Below are 6,641 nucleotides of genomic sequence, written 5' to 3' on the forward strand. Positions count from 1 at the left end.
GCCAATTGGCTCTGATACCAACTGTGAGATCCCTGTTCCCACCGAGCAACGGATTCGGGGTACTAGCAGCGGAAGTAACACTTCTCGCGCGGGACAGGGGTCCCACATTCGGGGCCTCGTCCATGAATATCCAGACAAGAGACTAATCCGTCGGTTTTTCCAAAACCGAACCCAAAAAAACTTCTTTTATCCGGAAAGCACAGACGATTCCACCAGGATAACTTTTTACTCTAACGTAGTCCAGACCATTACTGATCAAACTGATCCGACTGCACCTATAAAGGTACTTGGTCAGATCAAGGAAGAAACTTGCACTTGGATCATTGGGATAAATGCTTTTTTCCCCATCAAGAGGCATAGCCATTGATTCCTATCCATAGAACAATTACTATCCGGGATTTACTTCATCTATTGTAATAACAGAAATTGAGTCTTGGTTTACGGATCCATCAATCCAGCCTAACCCCATCCAGTCCCATGGGTTAGCCAACCTCCCAACCACTGTAGTGATGCGATCCAATTAGGGATTTGGTTAGATTTTGTCCCGGGTACCAAGGAAAAGAGTTCCAAGGCCCCCTAGCCGGAAGTTCATGCAAACATAAAACTAGTCACACCACTTACTCACCCAATATGAAATTGCCTTTTTCACAGCATCAGCTAACTTTAAAACAATCCTTTAATGAAACCATTGTCACTGATGACAATCCTCAAAGTCTCTGGTTGAATCCTTATTTCCAGTCATTCATTCGTCGGTATACTTATGGCATCATTGGTAACCAGAACGCTTACCAGCTGTTCACTCAGGGGCCTTTTCCATAGTTCCTAGCTCATAGTAACCGGCAATATATTCATATAATAGAATGGAATCTCCGTGGAAGATCAGCAAGATCAACCCACAGATCCATATAAAAGAGCCGTGGACTCATCCGTTGAGGACCAGCAAGGTCAATCAACCAGATCCATCCCCGGTTTCAGAAAACAACTCTTATTCCTTGTTCCAATATCTTCCACGATGCACGTGTGGGTATCTTCGGCGACCCAGAGCCCGAGCACCGTATGGTCAGCACCCTCTAGGATCCTTCGTAGGTGACCTAGCGCTTCACTCATAGGCCGCTTCCTTGGTCCCTTATCCACCGTACTGGAAGCTCACCATTTAAATCGAACCAAGGCTGGTCAAGACCTCGATGAACCTTGCTACGCGAGACGTCCTCCATTGACTCTCTGTCAGCAGTTGCAACTTTATCAGTTAGGTCTCCATGACCTTAATCCATAAGACGGTCAAAATGCTTCCCCAGCATTCTTGACATAAAACAATCATTTACAAACAGGTCACAAAATACAGTTTCTATATCGACTCTCATCTTTCCACATTATCCCTCCTCAGTCCACATTACTTATTCCATTTTCCATTCATATGTGTACTCATTCTCATCCATTCACTCATATCGACAACACATTATTTCACATACACATTCACATTTATTATTCTACATTCACCTCCATATTCGTACATCCACATCATACCTCCAATCCCACATCCACATACATACATCCACATCCACATTCACACATCTACATCTACATGCATACATCCACATCCACATTCTCATTCACATCCATACATCTACATCTACATGCATACATCCACATCTCCATGTATACATCCACATCCACGTTCTCATTCACATCCATACATCTACATCTACATGCATACATCCACATCTCCATGTATACATCCACATCCACGTTCTCTTTCACATCCATACATCTACATCTACATGCATACATCCACATCTCCATGTATTCATCCACATCCACATTCTCATTCACATCCATACTTCTACATCTACATGCATACATCTACATCTCCATGTATACATCCACATCCACATTCTCTTTCACATCCATACATCTACATCTACATGCATACATCCACATCTCCATGTATACATCCACATCCACATTTTCATTCACATCCATACTTCTACATCTACATGCATACATCCACATCTCCATGTATACATCCACATCCACGTTCTCATTCACATCCATACATCCACATCTCCATGTATACATCCACATCCACATTCTCTTTCACATCCATACATTTACATCTACATGCATACATCCATATCTCCATGTATTCATCCACATCCACATTCTCATTCATATCCATACTTCTATATCTACATGCATACATCCACATCTCCATGTATACATCCGCATCATCCACATACATCCACATTCTCATTTATATCCATACTTCTACATCTACATGCATACATCCACATCTCCATGTATACATCCGCATCCACATTCTCATTCACATCCATACTTCTACATCTACATGCATACATCCACATCTCCATGTATACATCCACATCCACATTCTCATTCACATCCATACATCTACATCTACATGCATACATCCACATCTCCATGTATACATCCACATCCACATTCTCTTTCACATCCATACATCTACATCTACATGCATACATCCATATCTCCATGTATTCATCCACATCCACATTCTCATTCACATCCATACTTCTACATCTACATGCATACATCCACATCTCCATGTATACATCCACATCCACGTTCTCTTTCACATCCATACATCTACATCTACATGCATACATCCACATCTCCATGTATACATCCACATCCACATTCTCATTCACATCCATACATCTACATCTACATGCATACATCCATATCTCCATGTATTCATCCACATCCACATTCTCATTCACATCCATACTTCTACATCTACATGCATACATCCACATCTCCATGTATACATCCGTTTTCACATTCATACATCCACACTCCCATTTCCACATCCACACATCCACATACATACATCCATTTCCACATTCCCATTCATATAGCCCCATACGCCTTCACATCTATTCTTTTACGTCACATCCATTCTCGCCCTATCATAACCTATATACATCTTATCTCATCACATACACTTCTTATCTCATCCCATACACATCTTACGACATCTTAACTCATCTTATCACATCCTAACTCATCCCATATGTATCTTATCACATCTCATCACATCTCTTATCACATCCTATCCCTTCCCATATCTATTTATAGAATACAAGGGAATTCTTATATTGATATAAGATTGAGAATGACACTTTTGAATTAAAATCAATCTTTTATGCATAAAATTCAAATGTGATAAAAGTAACACTTTTACAAGAAAATTCTCATTTTTTTGTAACATTTTTACAATAAAATAATAATTTATTTTTTTTCACCTCTATGCACGAAATTCAATATGATAAAAGTAACATTTTTATAATAAAATAATCATTTTTTAATATACCTCTATGCATGAAATTCAATATGCTAAAAGTAACACTTTTATAATAAAATATTCATCTTTTATGCATACCTCTATGCATGAAATTCAGTTATGCTAAAAGTATTACTTTTATAATAAAATATTCATTCTTTATGCATATTTCTATGCATGAAATTCAGTTATGCTAAAAGTAACACTTTTATAATAAAATATTCATCTTTTATGCATACCTCTATGCATGAAATTCAATTATGCTAAAAGTAACACTTTTATAATAAGATATTCATCTTTTATGCATACCTCTATGCATGAAATTCAATTATGCTAAAAGTAACACTTTTATAATAAAATTTTCATCTTTTATGCATACCTCTATGCATGAAATTCAATTATGCTAAAAGTAACACTTTTATAATAAAATAATCATTATCAAAACTTGACATTAATCAATTAACCATTCACCTAGGATAGAGAATGGTTGGTTTTGTTAGAAAAGAGAGGGAAATACCTTTTTGTAATGAGGTATAACATTTTTAGAGAAGACATAAAACATAAGAACATTAAAGCCATAAAAATCATAAAATAAGTGAAAAGAAGAATCACCAACTTACTAATGACTTTGAAAGCTTTCCTTTGGCTTGATGGTTTGAGGGTTCAACTCTTGTTTGGACAAGAGTGGCCAACCAATCTTTGGAAGAGGGAAATGTCAAAAACTAATAAATTATTAATAAATTCATAGTTCTTGGCTTGGGTGAAATAGAGTAACAATGCCTTAAACACTATATATTTTCAACAAGGGGGAGGCTTCTATTTATAGGAAAAATTGAGCTCCTAGCCAAACAAACTGATTCTAGAATTTTCCAAGTCAGTTTGGTCAATTTTTGACCATTTTTAGGTCAGTTAAGCTAACTTTTTGGAACTAGACTTGAATGAGGAGAGAGGAGAGATGAAATATCTCAAATTTTTATGATAAAAAACTCAATTTGCCCATGTGAAGTAGGCGCCTCATTGAAGGCCCTCCCCTTCCTTACATATGTGTCAAAAATGGAATCATTATACTCAAAATATCTCAGATTTTGATATTACTTATAGTTTTTTACTAATAAACCTTGTACATTTTCAACTCTTCATCTTATGTGAGCATTGAAGGGACTCCCCTTCCTTACATATGTGTCAAAATGGAATCATTATACCCAAAATATCTCATATTATTAAAATTACTCATAGTTTCTTATTAATAAACCTTGTACATATTCAACTCTTCACCTTATGTGAGCATTTACTCATTTTTGGGTATCTTCTTTTACAAAATTGGATTTATCTCCTCCCCACACATGGATTGATCTTATTGGTCCATAAGAGCCTTAATTGGACCATAATCCAAGATTTCTGAAAATCTAGACCCTTAGGCTAAGGTCTTTTATACCCATTTTCAATTAATTCCAATTACACATTGGAAAGTTCTTTTTGAATTTCTGTTTCAGGGAAACTTATTTTAATAATATGAGAAATTTTTCTATCTAAAAATATTAAAAATCTGAATATTCTCTCTCTAAAATATTTTCTCTCTCTAAGTCAAAACATGTAGAGACGAGATCTCTTATATTTCTGAAGAGGGAATTGATTACAGGGGAAGATACTAGATATCAAAAAGGGGTTGGGGGAGGAATCTTACATTCTACCCCACTTAAAAAATGCGAGATGTCCTCATCTCGCAAGTGGAGTATGATCTCTTTCTTCTTCTTCTTCTTCTTCAATCACTTCCAACGTTACGCCTTGGAAGTGGACGGCCGATTTTTCCCTGGTATTCTGCTGGAGTATGGATGACTTGAGAACTGTCGGTTAAGCCCTTGGTTTTCAATTGCAGTATAGATCTGCCCTTTTTTCCTCTTCTACTTCTTCTAAAATTGTGACTGCTCTGGCTGCTACCTGCAGTCTGAGGTGGAATTCTTTCTCTTTGGTTGCCCCTGTTCTGGAAAGGAGTTCTGAGGTTACTCTGGACAGAGGCAGATGGTTGAGTTGGAGTCCTTCTGGGGTTACCCTGGCTTGGGCGAGACGGACCCTGATTAGACTGGTATGAAGGGATTGGTCTTTGAATTCGGGGTCCTAGACTTCCTTGTCCCCTTGACATGGCAGGAGTTGGGCAGTCTTTTAACTTGGCATCCAAAACACCGGTTCTCACTTCTGAGCTCATCGTTCTGAATCCTTAAAATAGGTGGGCCTCCTGAGAAAGTATTCTGGGGGAAGGGTCTTCCTTCACTTTGGAATTTTCCTGCATCCTGATTCTGAATCGGCCCTTGCTGCCTCTTTGGGGGTGGAAAGTTTGAAGTACTTTCCTGGGCTTGGAATCTTTTAAAGTTAGAGGGTGCAGGCTTTGGTGGGATCTTTACTACAAAGGCTTTGGCAAAATCCTTTGCCATTTTTACTGCTTCAGCCATGGACACTGGTTTGGCATTTTTGACCAGTGTGTCCAAGGGTTCGTTCATTGCCCGAATGAACCTGGCCACCATGAGCTGTTCTTCATCTAGAGGTGGTGAGTATTTGAGTAGAAGAGCAAAGGCCTGGTGATATTCTTCAATGGTTTTGTTCTCCTGCTTTAGCTCTAAAAATTCGTTCAATTTGGTTTCCAAAAATCCAGGGGGACAAAATCTCTTTCTCAAATAGGTTTTTAGGTCATTCCAAGATTGAGTATTTCTGCTCAGACGGTTGGTGTCACAGTGGTTCCTCCATGCTACCCTGGCTGTTTCCACTATTTTCAACCGGCCAAGAGCCATTTTGCTCAGCTCATTATAACCTGTGACGTCAAAATACTCTTCCATGGCTTCCACCCATTTCTCCACAGCCTCACCCAGGTTCTCCCCTTCTCCTTTCAAGGGTCCTGGCTGAGTCCTATGAAGAGCCTTGCGAACATCAGGGTTAAGTTCGTCATCTTTAGAGACAGGGTCTGGCTGCTGACCGTCACGGTTTCCTCGTCTCATAATTCTGTCAAAAATTTATATAGTAGAGAGAGAATAGTTATAAGATCAAAAAGGGAGGTTCTTACTCCTGTATACCTTGAAGGCTAGGGAGGAATCAAAAAGGGAGGTTCTTACTCCTGTATACCTTGAAGGCTAGGAAGGAATCTTACATTCTACCCCACTTACAAAAGTGCGAGATGTCCTCATCTCTCAAGGTAGAGGACAACTCTTTTTCTTAAGATCCAATTTATTCTGGGGTTCCTTATGTTCTGGTCAACCCAACAGAATACGGGGATAAATATCCCTTATATATAACTCATCATTAAATAACAATTCATTCAGATCATATCATC

The sequence above is a fragment of the Cibotium barometz genome, chromosome 10 (genome assembly GCF_041138505.1).
Source record: "Cibotium barometz isolate CiBa-2024 chromosome 10, ASM4113850v1, whole genome shotgun sequence".
NCBI classification, from domain to species: domain Eukaryota; kingdom Viridiplantae; phylum Streptophyta; class Polypodiopsida; order Cyatheales; family Cibotiaceae; genus Cibotium; species Cibotium barometz.